The 17,356-nt window shown below is 44.2% G+C and overlaps 1 protein-coding gene across 13 annotated transcripts in view; it reads right to left on the reverse strand.

The window, feature by feature from the left end:
• Nucleotides 1-17,356, reverse strand: part of MRTFA (myocardin related transcription factor A) — a 194,201-nt gene that overhangs the window by 20,427 nt on the left and 156,418 nt on the right. The gene's annotated exons all lie outside the window — the stretch shown is intronic.

The following is a 17,356-nucleotide window of genomic DNA, read 5'->3' on the forward strand; positions in this document are numbered from 1 at the left end:
GGACCTGTTACAGGACTCTTAGCTACACAATCCTTATCGATCAGTCAATGCTCCAAGCATGCCTGTTGGGCCTCGCCTTACTCCTGGGGAGACAGGGACACGGGGGCAGAGCTGCACATCAGGTCTACCTTACTTCTTCAGCCTCATCAGGAATCTCAAAGTGACCAACCTGTCTGAATGGGGCAGCTAAACCAAAAAGACACGTCTACTTGGGTGCCAGCTCCTTCTTCACTTCAGCTGATATTAATAGTGCTGCTAAAATTAACTTGAATTTCATCTCTAAGGACTAAAGGGACTCCACGGTGATTGTGTGGCTGACCCTGGTGCACACAAGCAGCAGCGTCAGCTCACTGCAGGGCTCGCTGCAGCCCGTCCAGGGGACTCAGCTGTTCTGGGGCTGGCACCACACGAGCACAGCTCCTGACTCAGCAAACGATGCTGAGGTAGGGAAACCAAGCCAGGACCCTCTTCAAAGGCATCACCATGAAGAGAGTTTTGTGTCAAAAACTCGGCTGTAAGGACAAATAATGAGTTGGGACACCCTGAGGAGACGAGGGGAAAAGGCCTGAGTCACTTCAAGCAGGGAACAGCAGCAACAAGAGAGAAATGTACAAGACAGTGGTCAGTTTCACTTCTGCTGCCCTAGAATTTCAGAACAGCTGTGAAACTGTGTGTGGAGATAACTTTTGTCAGGCTGCTGGCTGTGGTGGGAGTACAGGGGCAAGGGGACGCTAAAAGTAGCAAGGGCATAGATATGACCCTATCCTGCCTGGGCCTTTGTGTTTCCTCCCCCGATGCCACTCCCAGGAGCTGGGCCTCAGCAGCAGCAGTCCCAGAAGAAAAAGCTGCTCTACACATCCCAGCAGCACTTATTTACAAGAAAAATTTTTTTTAAACAGGATAAAAAAGAAACTATCATTTTAAAAAGATCAGTTGAGAGCCCAGCCCATCTTCCAACAGCAGGGGGAGCGCTAGATTTAACAGCCAACCTCTAAGAAAAGCCACAGGCTCCCTCCCCAACCCACCAGAGCAGTCAGGGCGCCGTCCTGCGATCCCAGCTCTAATCTGGGGAGGTCTTGGGCATCTCAGTGGGTAAGCAGACAGCCCCTGCACCTGCTTCTCTGGATAAATCTGGCTCAACTCCACAATCAGTCTCGCAAAGGCCTGACCCACAGGAATCTGTACTGGGTGTGATGGACGTCAGGGAATGAACACACACAGCCTTGCTGTGGAGGGCTTATCACACAGATGAGACAGTAAGTACGAAGAATCAGAGAAAACTCAGTGTCCGCCCCACCTCCCCGCAGCTTCCTTTCTGCCTTATCTTTCTCTGTAGCACTTGTCACCTAGGCTATCTATCTTTCGCAGTCATACCACACCTTTCTCAGTTGTTTATTGTCAACCTCCCACCCTTAAGATAAGCTCCATCAGGGCATGCAGGGGTTTTATCTATTTCTTTCATTTCTGACAGTATCCCCAGTGCCTCGAGTCCCCAGCACTTAATTCTTCCAGTGAATGAATGACTATTCTATAAGAAATGGATACAAAGTGTACACTAATGACAGGAAAACTAGAGGATTCTGTGGAAGAGCTCTGAACTTTCATCTGACAGCCAGAATTATGGCTCTCCTCTGGGTTCAAAACTTCACACAAGTCCCAGACAATCAAGACATTCATGGTCTTTTCCTGGGACCTACCAGTGACCACTAGGGTGAGACCGGCTATGACTGCTTTCTGGGGCTTATTCTCTCCTTCTGGAGAGTGAGAACCTGCCTCCTCCCAGAACTCCTGTAAGAATCAAGTGAGAGCAAAAGTGCTCAGAAGCAAGAGGTGTGCACACCGGTGAGTTAAGGTGTGCTGCCATCAAACGCAGGGATTGGCTGAACTGTGGGTCCAATTCCCACACAGGCCTGCTAGTTTCTGTGCCACAGCCACAGATTATCTGTCAAAACCTCGGCTGGCTTGCTGCCTCAGCAACCTACCATTGACTATCCCAAGGCATAAGGCACAAATCCAACTTCCGGAAAAACAACTCACAAAGCACAGAATTTCCTGGTGGAAGGGGAGTGTACCATCTTCAGGTACGTCAGGATGATGCACCACTAAAGGAGATAGGCGACAGGTGAACTACTGCAGTGTACATGACTTCCTGTTTGGTTCCACTGCAAGGAAATTTTCACATAATACCAAGGAAGAGATTAATATTTAGAGTGCCTACTTATGTGGCAGGTACTGTTCTAGATACTTTAAATTTTACCTAATTTAATATTCCTAGTGATTTCATGTGGTAGGTAGCATTCCATTTCACAGATAACAACAGGCTCGGACAGGCCAGTATACGGTAGGGTTAGACAGTCTAACTCTGTCTCACTCTCAAGTCAGAGTTCTTTCTACTCTTAACTTCTTCAAAAAGTGGAGAAGAAAGATCTTATTGGATGGGGAGGCAAGGAGACTTCAATACATGTACTCTCAGATGTAGGGCCAAGTGCAGGTAATGTGGAAAGGTCAGCTTGACCACAGGACTGAGCACAAACAGGTGTAAGGAAGGCTCAGAAGAGGGGTTCAAAGTGACTGCAGGCACAGAAAGCTTTGACCTGAAACCCGGGGTTCACCATGGAGCTTAAGGAACAGCCTTCAGCACTGATATTAGGAGACAAGCCCGGAGCAAGCCCGGAGCGCGACGGGAAGACCAGAGGAAGTCATTAGCTGCTCAGGGCCCCATAAAGATAACCAGAAATGAGGACCAAGAAAAGAATTCAAGACAATAATTACCAATCCCAAAAGACTGTTTCATTTTATAAAAACAACAAAAACATTATAATCTCATTGAATTCTCTTAACAACCCATGAGGCAGGGACCATTATTCCAACTTTTACATGATGAAACTAACCCTGCAGTAGCCTGTGAGGTCATCCATGGAGCAGGGGTCCCCAGCTCAGGCCTAGTTCTGTCTTCCCTTTCTTCCTTCATCTAAACCTTCTGACAAGTGTGTCTGTTTTTCTTAGTCCTTGAATAGCCCCCTCACTTTCTGCTGCTCTTCCCCCACTTCTCATTCTGCCCTCTGATGGCAAGGTCAGCAGTTTCAACAGCTAGTTCTAACAGGTGAAACGAGAGCGGGCAGCGGCCCTTCTTTCTTCAGGTCTGTCAGGACTCCCGTAAGGCACGTCTCAGGTTCATGTGGGAGAGACTGGCGCTGGGGCAGCCAGTGCTCTCGGTTCTCTGGGGTTTGGCGTGGAGGGCACTCCTATGCATGTCCAGACAGCTCTGTTAAAAGCCTCAGCTGTGGAGGGTAAGCTAATGAAGGAGATGTAGGGAGATAAAGGTAAGCCCTGCGCTTCCCTGACGTAGGAGCAAGTGGCAAAGTACAGTTAAAATCACCTCAGGCCTCTGTGCTAAGGAATGAGACACAAGGAAACACAGCAAGCAGAAAATAGATTTTAAAGTTTAGGCCTCTGCTAGTTGTGGAAAAACCCAAAACACTCAAAGTTAACCCATAAATGTGTGTCCAGCTGGGAGGGCTGCATTCATCTTGCACCTCCGTCTCCCTTTTCCTCACTGCCTTAATGGCTTTGCCAGAGAAGCCAGGATATTACTCAGAAATTTCATTTTCCCAGAAACTCCTAGAAGGTAGTCTCTGAAAGAGAAGCCCCCAAAGGCCAACGGAAACTCAAGAGCTGCGCAGGCTGTTTATAAGAGTACACATTTTCAGTGTCAGAGGGCAGTCTTGATCCTTTGGAACTCCCACCCTCTGGGAGCTGGTTTCACTGGAACACTTGTACTGCTTTGTGTGAACAAGGAGAAGTGTGCAGCACGTACTGAAAGGAAAAATAACCAAGCTCCCCAGGAAATCCAATGAACAGAAGTGGCTAAGAGGTGTGGCGTTCTTAATCACAGTTTCAGTTCTAGATGCAAGTCCCGCCCCTGGCTGGCTATAACCACCCATTAATATTCTGTTCCCTCTCTCCAGCACCCATTTTCTTTCTCCCTTTATATGTTTGCTGCCCTAACTAAATGAGGTCATTTGTGAACTAAAAAGAGAAAAATTACTTCAATTTTTTTTTTTTTTGAGGAAGATGGCCCTGAAGTAACAACTGCCACCAATCCTCCTCTTTTTGCTGAGGAAGGCAGCCCCTGAGCTAACATCCATGCCCATCTTCCTCTACTTTATATGTGGGACACCTACCACAGCATGGCTTGCCAAATGGTGCCATGTCCGCACCTGGGATCTGAACCAGTGAACCCCGGGCTGCCAAAGCCGAATGTGGGCACTTTACCGCTGCGCCACCAGGCTGGCCCCATTTCAATTTTCTTTTTAAAAAGATACTGCCATCCACTTCCAAGGGGGAGCTCACTGCCGTGCTCAGTGTGTCTATAAGATCTGTGGCTTACAATGCAAGAGGACTGAGATGGAGCAGTCTTGATTCAATCTAGCACTGAAGGGTAAGTATGAGGACCCTTAAACCAACCTATCACATTAATTTAGAGCATTCAACCAGCACTTTCCCATCACTGGCCCCAGATTTACTTAAACATGTAGGCAAGTGAAAGTCTTCAAGGATCCACAAAGCAGTACGGGAAATGCATCTCATCAGGGAACGACAGCAATTAACCATGAAGCCTCATTTCCTCCTCATTATCATTAAGGAATATTTATTAGGTGCCTGGGTCTGAATGTCACTTTATTAGGTGCTGACATAATAAAAATGACGGTTCCCATCCTTGATAAGATACTATGCCAGAAGCTCACCAACAATTCTGTATTTAGAAGAACTCAAAAGGCCATGAACAGTTCAGCTAACAGAGGTCAACAGAGAGCCATGGTCCAAGGAGTCTTTCTTTCAGGCAAGCCTGCTCGATTTCTTTTTCCACTGTAGGAGTAGCGGACATAACGCACAGTGCATCAGTGAGGGCTGTGTGCATGTATGGGAACAAACATATTTAACAAGCAAGGTGGGAAACCAAAAATATATCCATCCATCCATCTATCCAATAAACAATTCTTAAGTAATAACTATGCTAGTTACTGAGCACAAGGATACACAGGATGGGGTCCCACCCCTCAAAGGCAGCTTCGTGGTCTAGTTAGGGAAAAAGACAAATAATTACAATACAAGATGGAAGTACAATTGTAGAGGTAATTTAAAGTGTTACATAGGACAGAAGATGCAAAATTCAGCCTGAGGAAAGACTGAATGAACTGTCCATGTAGATTCGAGAGAGAAAACCCAAATGAACAGAATAGAAACACTACAGGCAGACAAGGAAGGGAGTGGGGAGGTCATCTGAGGCTGAGGAAGAGCAAGAGCATGAAAGTACGAAAGAGCACAACAAGTCAAGGGACTACAAGTAGTTTGATATGGTTGGACCAAGGAGTTCATGTGGGGACGATGAGGCTGGAAGGGGAAGCAGGGCCTAGCCCTTTAATGTGCTATTGCAGGGACTTCTGCATCCGAGAAGATGGAGTAGATATACTTTTCTCTTATATCTTCCCACTAAGTACAACTAAAAACTCTGGACATTATGTATAAAACTAACATAAGTAGGCTCTGAAACACAGAGAGAAAGCAGACTGGCTAGTGACCTTGGGACCTGAAGAACAACACAGTTGTGAGTTCCTGGGTTTCCTCATACATCCAAGACTTGGAGCTGAAGAAGATGGCAACTTGTAAATGCTAATAAAGGTGGACAAAAAAGCCCCAACAAAACCTACTCCTGCTTCCCAAATGACTAGGAAAAGGGCAGCCTAGCAAGACAGAAAACTTTTAGACAATAATCATTCTACTCCAGCGAGACACCAAAAGAAAAAACAGTGGCCTCATCCCACCCCTACCAGGAAAGGCCAAACGGGGAGTGTCAACTTCCACCCTTGCAAGTCTACAATGAAGCACTCCGATACCCCTGCCTGAGGGGTGTCAAGGAAGGCCAAGTAAGAAGCTGGGGTTTTCACTCCCACCTGCCAGTAACAAACACCCTCCCCCTGGCCCAAGGAATAAGTGGAGACCAAGTGGGGAGGCTGGACTTAGTAATGAGGCCTCCTGCCGCATCCCTGCTGAGTTGATGTGAGGAGAGGGCTGGTAAAGAGTCAGGACTTTCACCGTGGCCAGTGATAAGAAGGTCACTCCCATTCAGGAAAAAATCTAACATTGTGTCATCCAAGCCCTAGAGGAAAGGAAAAAGAAGGTGGGTTGAAAAAGTACTTAAAGAAATAAATGGCTGAAAACTTCCCAAATTTGGCAAGAGACATAAGTATAGATTCAAGAAGCTGAGCAAACCTCAAACAAGATACACTCAAAGAAACTCATGGCAGGATATACCATAACTAAACTTTTGAAAATTAAAGACACAGAAAAAACTTGAAAGCATTTACCTAATGGTTTTAGCATCTATTTCTGATCCCTGCCTGAAATCAATTATTATACTGCGAATTGCAAAACAGTGAGAAGTGCATGTTCACAAGATCACTCTAATGATAATCAAGAGGCCATTTATTTATTTATTTATTTTGAGGAAGACTGGCCCTGACCTAACATCTGTGCCCATCTTCCTCTACTTTATATGTGGAACACCTACCACAGCATGGTGTGCCAAGTGGTGCCATGTCCGCACCTGGGATCCGAAGTGGCGAACCCCGGGCCGCCGAAGAGGAACGTGTGCACTTAACTGCTGAGCCACTGGGCCGGACCCAAGAGGCCATTTAGAAGAACAAAATGGCGTAACTGGGTGAATGGTTGTGCCATTAACACTCCCAGACAGGGGATACAGGAGGAGTAAGCTTGGGACAGGGTAGGAGAGATTGTGTTGAGTTTTGGGCATGCTAAATATGAGTTGATTGTGAGACATCCTATTAAGAGATGTGCAAGTGGGGTATGCGTCTGTGTACACACGTGTGTGTGTAACATCATCTAGGGATAACGTGACACATGTAGAAAAAGAAGACAATATTTCCCAGGCTGAATCTTAAGAGAATCCCAGAAGTTAAGGATACATGATGCAGAGAGCCCAGCAAAGGAACGTGAGGAGGGTCACAGAGGCAGGAGAGGGCTAGGCAAAGCTGATTTTAGGAGTAAGCCTCAAGAAAAAGGATGTAGGTAGAAAGAGAGAGATGTTAATAGCAGGTCAGACAAAATAAGGCTTGCAAAGTTTCCAGAGGATTACTGATACTTAGGACATGGTCACTGGTCTCAGAGCTCTGCCAATGGGCTGGTGGAGGCAGAAACCAACTGCAACAGATTGAGGAGTAAGAGGTAAGGAAGTGGAGTCCAGAGGTTTATGCCCCCTAAGAGGTTAAGATGTGCTAACAGTTAACTACTCACTCATTCCCCCAACAAATATGTATTGAGAGCCCACCTGTCAGCCCCTGTTGTGGTGCCGGACTATTCATGTTCCTCTGGAGCTTACAGCTTAGTGAAGAATGACACACAAAACAAACATATAACAGGAGGAGGAGACACATGCTATGAAGAAATATAAAGCAGAGCATGGGCGAGAGAGAGTGATGGGGTAAGAGCATTTTATATGGAGTGGTCAGGAAAGACTTTCTGATGTGATGTTTGAGCAAAGACCTGGAGGAAAGGAGTAGGCCCTGCAACCATGTGGGGAAGAGCCTTCCAGGCAAGGAGAATGGCAAGTGCAAAGGCCCTAAGTGGGAAGCTGCCTGCCTGACAGAAGAATGTCAAGAAGGCCGGGTAGCAGAGCAGACTGAACAAAGAGGAGAGTGGGAGAAGATGCAGTGAGGGGGTTAGCCACAAAGGGCCATGTGGGACTTCGGACTTTACTCTGTTCTCAAGTGGTACTAGAGGAAATGAAATCGGGAGAAGAAATAAAGTAGGACTGCGCCTGTCAACCTTGCCATTGAAAAAAAGGCTCCTGGGGGTAACATAAATAAAAAGATTTGCTGCAACTGGTTTCCTTGTTTTCCTCTGATATTTGCAAAGTGTGTTGGGAATTACCTTACTTGAGCTTCTTGGTACCTATTATTTCCCACATTTTATAAAGGAGAACTGACTTGCCAGAGATCACAACTGATTAAATTGAGGAACAAAGACTAGACTCTGGTTCTTCTGATTCCGTTCAAAAAATTCAGATCTTTTTATTTATGTATATTTCAGTATAAGAGATGCAGAGGGAGGAGGGTGGGAGTGGGGTGAAGAAAACATACTTCACTGATCAAGTATCTTTTTCTTTTTCTTTTCTAAAACTTGATAGTTAAAAAACAAAAAACAAAAAAAACCCACTGATTTTAATCTGATCATTTACATTTTGCTTTCTTCTCTTGGCTATTCCTCTGGAAAGAAATGCTGCCTTGTCCTTTTCTTTAATATTGGCAATGGGACAGAAGGGAGGACCTCAGACATAACCTCAGAAAATGTCAAGCGGGTACACATTCTCCCATTCCTTTCCCCTCCAGCCCTCTCTTGAAGAGGCCAACACAGCAAAAGAGGGAGTTGCTGTATAATCAAACTCCTTCCAAAGTTAACTGACTCTTTTGCCACATCCTTTGGCCCAAGCACAGAAGTTTGTCACACAGCTCCAGGCAGTTCATTAACTCTGCCCAACTGACCACTGACACGGTACAAGCCAGAAGAGGGGCAGGCGAGGCAGGCTGCTCCCAGTATTGGAGACAGGGCTTCATAAGCTGCCAACACCCAATCATTTTACACGTAGCAGCCTCAACGGTCTTAGAAATTTGTCATCAACTCTTGAATCACATGGACAGGGCCATTTTCTACTTCGTAACTCCTGGGGAGAAGAGAATAACAATATTCTGTGTCATCACTAAAAATGAAAAGGGGAAAGATGCCAGCAGCCGTTAGTGCAGTTCAAGAGCCATGCGCATTAAAATCTAGTCTCTGCAGTGCAAGAATCTCTCTGGAACGCAGATTCCTTGCCTTCAAGAAGTTTAATCTTTAGTAAGCTCTTCGAGGATTCTGGTGCCATTAAAACTCAAAAACCATTGTTTCCCTACCCTAGTCCAAAAGGCAGAGGAAAGGTGACATTGCAGATGAGAAATTAAAGATTTTTATTTGCTCATTCTTTACCACCAGGGGCTAAGGGACTAAAAAGTACACCTAGTAAGGTCTTAATAATTTTTTTCAACAGCTTACAAAATTTCAACTCTGCTGGCTGTGTAGGTACCGACAAATTGGTAAAGAGTTTAGTCTCCTGAGCCCCTTTCAGGGTCACGGCTTCGAGTTGCAAAGTGTGTATTTCTGAGTCAAAGGATCAGGGCCTCCTGCCATTTCCCTCACACCCTGGCTAGGGCCTAATTCAGCTGGACAGATTCCACACCCTGCTGTTTGTACCTGGGGCCTGGCAATCCCCCTCAATGGAAGGCAGCTACAGAAATGCAGTCCCTGGTCTCTGCACGCAGCAGGTGAGGAGCACAGAGGTTCTTGGGTGTCAATAAAGGAAATGGGGAGGGTCACCTACATCCCGAGTGACGAAAGCACAGAGGTCACTGGTGTGTAAGGGATGACACTAGCATTTTGGTAGATGATTTTTCTTAGCATTCTGTTTCCAAGTAGAGCAGGGGCTCCTAACTTGGGGCACACTGTACCAGCTTTAGAGTATCTATGAATTCCCAGAAACTGTGCCTGAATTTGGGGGACCTTCTTAGGCAACTGTCTCGTGAGAGGATGTGTAAGATTTTGAAAGGACCATCAATGGCACAAAAGAAATCAAGAACCTCTGATTTAACTAAGGAGTATTAGGACAGAAGTAGGAAGATGCCCATGGCCTTCAAGCCTCACAGCCAGCAGACAAGAGCAGCAACTTAGCAATTTTACTGGAGGGCTTAAAAAACGACAGGGTTACCTTCACCCCCACCACCAACTTCCACCTCACACCCCTAACTACGGGTCCTGATCTGATGCCGTTTTCAATTTTCAAAGTCTAAATTTTGGAGAAAGTACACATCAGGCTATCATCATAAAATTCCTATATCAATAAGAATCATCAGACTGTGACCTTCAGGAATTGGCATGGGGTTTGGAGCCAGACGACCTGGATTGAATCTGCTTCTGTCTTTTAGTGGTGGCGTGACCTTGGGCAAGTCACATGGCCCCTCTGAGCCTCAGTATCCTCATCCACAAAATGGCAATTATACAGACTACTGCACTGATGACCATTAGTATGAAATAAAGTGAAAGTGCTTGGCCATCTGCTAGAAGTTCTGTTAAGCTTGAGGCACTGTTACTTTTTAAATTTTTCTTCTGTGCCATCCTCCTTCTGAAGGAAACTGTGTGGAGAGCCAAATGCTGAGAGCTAACTGAGCTTGACTTCCATTTTTTTCTTACTGTTTTTAGCTGTCATACCAAAATGTCTTTTAAAATATCCTGCAACAAAGACCATTAACCAAAGAGTTGTATCAACAGTTCGAGGGACTGGCCATGACAGTGAAAACCAGAACTAAGTTCATATGAATCAAAGAAAGTCTGGGTGATGAGGTATGGGTAAGGGACGATACATTCGGGAGCAAGCAAGGATCCAAACTAACAGTCAGAAAACATGCTTCACACACATCCTGTTTTGGTACTGCAGCTTGCCACCACCCCTGTTTTGGCACTTGGGCTGTCACCTCCACCCAAACCAGCAAGGAAAGTCAACTACCAAGAATGAATGTAAAAAGTGGAGACTCAAAAATGCCAAATCTTTTTCTTACCAGAAGTGCACCCTTGACCCACTGATGGTGAAAGAGACTCAAGATTGGGAAAAAAGGTCAGCACACAGTCTTGTATAGCATGAATATCAACAGGTACAGCGAATTCCACAAGGTTAAAATATCAAGGGTGAAATATTTTGAACTTGGCCTTCCAGGTTTCTCTTTGACATATATGCCAGCCATGTGTGTATCTAGCTTTCACACCACAGCCCAGTCCAACGCTTTGGATCAGTCAATTATAATTCCAGTATATACTCCTTGGTGAGCACACACACACACACACACACACACACAAGCTACTGCCTCTTTCTCAAGCCCCACAGTCAATATGTCCAAGTCATCTGTTTAGATACAAGTTCCAAATCACCTTTGCACTTCTGCAAGTAACATCCCACTAGGCTGAAGAATTTAAATCACCACCATCATCATCAGATATCTATCAGGGCTCCCCAAGTGTGTAATTCTTTAGGATTTGTATTGTTTAGGGAAAACTAGTGAGCAGCAGCTTCAACAAGCATCTTTATAATCTCCTTTACTTCATTTATTATCCTGAAAAGAAGTTGGCCTTGGATATCTCAGACACTTCAAGAGCTAATTATTAAATGAAACTGAATACCTACTGTACTTTTCAGATATTAAATTGTATCAAGAACTCATATCAAGATGATGATTTCTGATGGCCTGTTCGACAGATCTCCCTGGTGGATCTTCTTTGGATTCAACAATAAATATGCTTAGAATATGAACCCACAACTCACTCTAGAGTCTTATTTTAGGATTTGCTAGCAACTGGCCAAGGAGGGAGTTTCTATGCTAGTCAATGACCACTGAGGTAGGGATTCACCCTACAACAGCAGGGAGAGAGACGAGGACACTAACATCTATCAGAAATGCAACATAAAACACCTAGGAGTGATGTGCTCAGCTGCCCTTCTCCTGAGATAGAAGATGCCCGAGGCCACATGCCTAACACAATTTTCTCTTAGCTTCAAATCTAGGGATCAGGTTAGCCTCAATCCTAGAACGGGTGTTTTACTATGGTGTTTATCAAATGCCACTTAAACTTGGGATTCAACTACAGTTAAACAGTCACATTCCTGTGCTGAGGATACATCATCTCAATCAGCTAGAGTTCTCTGCTTCTTTAAGAAAGAAAAGCTATGCTGTATACCTGAAACTAATATAATTTTATGTGCCGACTGTATCTCAATTCAAAAAAAAACCCAGCAGATGTTAGCTCAGGGCTAATCTTCCTAAGAAAAAAAAAAGGGCCAGCCTGGTGGTGCAGCAGTTAAGTTCACACATTTTGCTTCTCGGCGGCCAGGGGTTCGCCGGTTCAGATCCCGGGTGCGGACATGGCACAGCTTGGCAAAAGCCATGCTGTGGTAGGCATCCCACATATAAAGTAGAGGAAGATGGGCATGGATGTTAGCTCAGGGCCAGTCTTCCTCAGCAAAAAGGGGAGGATTGGCAGTAGTTAGCTCAGGGCCAATCTTCCTCAAAAAAAAAAAAAAAAAAAAGGAAACTGGCTCTTTCATCCAAAGATATCTATGTATCTAAAAGAGCCAAATGGATCACACACTACCATTTGCGAAAGTGAGCACATGAAAGAAGCAGAGCCTGAGGGCACTGACCGAACTGGAGCAGCTGGCAAACTGCAGGGTATGGGGGACGCCTTTTTTGAGTACCTACCAGAAAGGGGCACTGGTTGGATCTTGGCCAAACTTCTTTGGTTCACAGGAACAGCAGTTCAGAGACTACCACACAGTTTCTAGCAACTCGCACGTGGACTGGAGGAAATGGGAAATGACCAAGGCCCAGGTAAAGATCTGCCCAAAACTCAAAATCCACCAAGTATTGATTGGTTGACACACAATATCTCGGACATTGTAACACTTCACTTAAACCCAAAACAAATGACATTTCCTTGAATCCTACAATTTTGTCATCTGAAATCTTTGTAAGCTAAAAAAGAAAAAAAAAAAAAAAAAAGGGTAATTCAGCCTCAAACCAGGCCCTCATCTGCTCTGGAGTAACCAGTGTGTCCCCATTGGTAAACATTTCTGTGTCTTGGCAAGCTGCCCAGAAATAAAAAACATTATTTCCAACTCAGCCATTTGTTTGCTAGTTTTAAGAGAGGTTAAAAAAGAAACATCCACGACTATGGAGAAAGCAAGCCAATAAAATGATAGTCCTGTTAAATTACAACCAAAAAGGGAACAATCTCAATGCAGTACAATCATGTATCACATAACGTTTTGGTCAACAACAGACCGCATATATGATGGTGGTCCCATAAGATTAGTACCCTACAGCCTAGGTGTGTAGTAGGCTATACCATTTAGGTTTGTGACAGTATACTCTATGATGTTCACAGAACGATGAAATCGCCTAATGACACAGCTCTCAGAACGCATCCCTGTCATTACGCAATGAATGACTGTATCATGTTGGCTAGTGGTTCTTTGACTCTTAATTTTCAGCAATTGTGTTTTAATCCACAGGTAGGAAGGAAAGTGGAATTCAGAAGGATTTTATTTATTGAAAAATAGTTCCTATTCCTAAATGTTGGTTTTGATAGAAATTAATGACAAATATATATATTAAAAGCTGCTTTCAAATTCACAAGATGGTAGATCCAAGCTAATGCTCCTCTCATTCTTAACAGAGAATAACACTGCCTGTATTTCAAAAGCATGAACAGTACATCATCTAATTTATCTCCAAACTAAAATCTATGCGGTGGGTAGGATGGGTTATTATCCCCATTTTATAAAAGTAGAAGTTGAGTTCAGAAAAGTTACTTGATTTGCCCAAAGTCACCTTGTTCCTAAGCGGCAGAGTGAGGTCTAAAACTCCACAGTCTAATACAATAGCCACCAGCCACATGTGACTATTTAAATTTAAATTAATTAAATTAAATTAAAGTTCAGCTCTTGACTCAAGCTAGCCACATTTCAAATGCTCAAAAGTACATGTTGCTAGAGGCACAGAATATTTCCATCATCACTGAAATGCTCTTGGACAGGGCTGGTCTGGAAGCTAGTTCTTTTGAATTCATGGTCACTTGGGGAAAAGATCCCATGGCATTCCAGGATTTAACAAAGATGCCCTGATAGTGACAAAGTTAAATCATAGCTTCTTTCTCATTACAAGAAACTCCGAGGCTTCAGGAGGTTGGCTTATCTTCTCAGGGGTTACAACAACAAAAACTAGTTTTAAAAGAGCTTTACCAAAATGGATTTAATACATATGTACTCAGGAAAGAGAATGTTGAAACTCAGTTTGTACATTTGGTGAAGAATAATACAAGCAGTAGTTCCCAAGTTACAAATAACAAAAACATTATTAAGAAGAATTTTAGCTTCAGAGGAAAAGGGATCAGAGTAATCAATCCAGACACTTCCAGCCATTAAATAACCTCTTGTGAGAGTTTAGAAGAAATTTCCTCTTGGTGCAGAGACTGCTATAGTCAGATGAACACGAGATTTTCAGCTACTACTGGGGCCCAGTAAAATGACAGCTTAGATTAGCAAGAAGTGCTACAACTGGGCCACACTGTGTAGACCACTTAGCTAACACCGACAGCTGAAGCATGACAAAGGGATCAAACTGTAGAACTAAAAGGTCAGGGAGTCAAGATGTGGCAAAGCTTGTTAAAAATACAGAGCTGCTGGAACTCATTACATGAAGCCATTCTTTCTGGTTTCAGTCTGGGATTCATAGGGCCTACTTGTAGACCAATGAACTAGTCAAAACTAGCTGGCCAATTTGTTCACTTTTTTCACTTAGCAGCATGTCTGAGCACCTTTCAGGGGCCAGGTCATTTGAGAGGTCTCTGGATTGACACTAACTGGCTGCCCTCTCTGAGTTGTGCTGCCCTTACCCTCTGAATTCTCCCAACCATTTGGAGCTAAGTGTCACCAATGGTACCGGCTGGCTGCACAGAAACACCATTAAAATGAAAAAACAAGCTCACAGGGCTGGCCCCATGGCCGAGTGGTTAAGTCCGCGCACTCCACTTCGGCAGCCCAGTGTTTGCCAGTTCAGATCCTGGGTGCGGACATGGCACCGCTCATCAGGCCACGTTGAGGCGGCGTCCCACATAGCACACCCAGAAGGACCCACAACTAAAAATACACAAATATATACTGGGGGGCTTTGGAAGAAGAGAAAAAAAAGAAGAAGATTGGCAACAGATGTTAGCTCAAGTGTCAATCTTTAAAAAGAACAAAAATAAAACAAGCTCACTCAAGAAAGAGAACAAGCTCATTAGAGAATCTACAGGACAAAAATAATGACTTCTTCACATGCTTGCCAAGGCACCAAGATTCTTCTACTACATGCACATGGGAAAATACTGAACTGAGGGCCAACTGTAGCATTAAAATCATGCTATCTATGCTTTCTCAAGGATTCAGAAGAGAATAACAAAAGGCTGAGAAGAGACAAACGAGGTTCTTCTCTCATATCCAGAAAGATTACAGGACACTTTTTTCTCATTGTCTGGATCAGGAGAACTTCCATGATTTCTTTTAAAAGGTTATTCCTCTGCAGCAGCTCTTATTGCCAGAAAATTTTTCTTAATTTTCACCTTAGCATTATGAACGTGTACACCTTTAAACATCAAAGAAAAAGGCTGTGGGGGAAGCCCTGTTTGAGAACGAAGTGGGGGCTGGCCCGTGGCACAGCAGTGAAGTTCGCACATTCCGCTTCTCGGTGGCCCGGGGTTCGTGGGTTCGGATCCCAGGTGCAGACATGGCACCGCTTGGCACGCCATGCTGTGGTAGGCGTCCCACATAGAAAGTAGAAGAATATGGGGACAGATGTTAGCTCAGGGCCAGTCTTTCTCAGCAAAAAGAGGAGGACTGGCAGTAGTTAGCTCAGGGCTAATCTTCCTCCAAAAAAAAAAAAAGAGAGAGAGAGAACGAAGTGTACTACACATGACCCAACTCTTCTATGAGTCTTCATTCTGGATACAGCAGCATTCCTGGTCTTAATCTTTGGAGTTACACACCAGCTTCCTATCTGTGCCATCTCTCCTCTTCCTCAAGATATGAAGAGTTTCAGATCATTAAAGAAAGCTTAGAGCCTGGAATATATAATCTTTTACTCTCTAGCACTCTGCATTTGGTAGGGTTTAAGTAGTGTTAAATTTGCGACATATGTTTACACAATGAGAACGAAGGATTCTGAGAAATGATCCTGTTTAAAAACACATCAGAAACCAACTTCCAGTTTAGATGCCATGAACAGAGCATATCAAGCAGCAGAGGGAGGTGGGTAGGAATTGGGAGATTCTTTAATTCCTTGAACATTATGGAAAGGCCATATCCCAACTCTGAATGATATGCAGAAACATAAACAACACTGAAGGCAAGGGAGCCACTGAAGACACTGTCCTACAGGTATGATGTCAGAACTGAAAGCCAGTCCTACATGGGAACTGTGCGAGAGTATTCTGGGAAATGAGGTAGGTGGGTTTTTCTTCCTAGAGCTACAAAAAGACTAGGATGAGAAGAATTTGATAACAGACATAAACACAGAAATGATAAGGCAGAATATAGCCATGACTACACTGCTCCTTTCCCTGGCTTGCGGGCCCTACCTGCTTCCTAAGTTGTACAACAAAATTAAATATAAGGCACTTTTCAGAAACTCCTCAGGCCAGCAAGATAGCAACGGAAGTGGGCACTTCAAACCAGATGTTACTTTTTCAGGTCTCCAAATTTCCAATAACAACAACTTGCTGATCATTCATGATTTGCCCCCAACACTCCTCATATTTTCCTTAAAAGATGTGGTGTTGACGGTGAAAAGTGGGGTTGGTAGAAGATGGCAGGCGGTAGGCTTGTCAGGAAGGCAGACTATTGGGAGACTACAATAGGACTTAGGGTAGCGGGCACAGCATCATGGTGAGGAAATAGGATAACTCACAGGGTGGGGGGCTGGCAATAAAAAAGAGCCTCATCTTTGGGAACTCAGGACTCTACCTGTGTATCACCAGGTATGCAGACGAGCAGAGAACTTCACACATGAAACTATTCCCAGGCCTCAACATTCTCTTTCAGAATCTAAGAGTTTGCTACCTACTTTTTTCACTAGAAAAGCTGAAAACCAAGACTGTGTCCACAGCTGACAGTGGCTCTAGGTATGAGGGAAGATACAATATTCTCACAGAAGCGGCATTTCTATTCCTACTTTTCTCACTTCACAGATACAGAGAACAACCCAAAGTATACAGTCAGATATTCAGAACATTTTAGAACCTGGGCTGCTGACAGAACAGGAGCATTGCTTCAAATTCCATGCCTAGATTTTCAAGAAGTTTGCAACAGACTTCTATCTGTGTCTGTCTGTCTGTCATTTTCCGTCACGCTCTCTCTCACACATACATCACACTTTACAACTGGCTGTCTTTATTCATTCATTCAGTGCCAGACACTGGGGACAGAAATATAAATAAGATACTTTCTCAAGGAGTTCACAGTCTATTTGGAGAAACAAACATAGAAGCAGATAACTGCAGGAACTGAAGCATCGCTTGTCTTAACATGGAATACCACAAGAAATGCTGGCAAGCAGACTATACAAGAGAAATCCTATTAAACAGTATCTCCAGTAGCCCCTGGTATCAAACAAAAGGCAAGAAGAAGAATGCAGGGCATTTACCCTCTACAGGGCTTTTAGATCCT

This window comes from Equus caballus, chromosome 28 (assembly GCF_041296265.1).
Source record: "Equus caballus isolate H_3958 breed thoroughbred chromosome 28, TB-T2T, whole genome shotgun sequence".
NCBI classification, from domain to species: domain Eukaryota; kingdom Metazoa; phylum Chordata; class Mammalia; order Perissodactyla; family Equidae; genus Equus; species Equus caballus.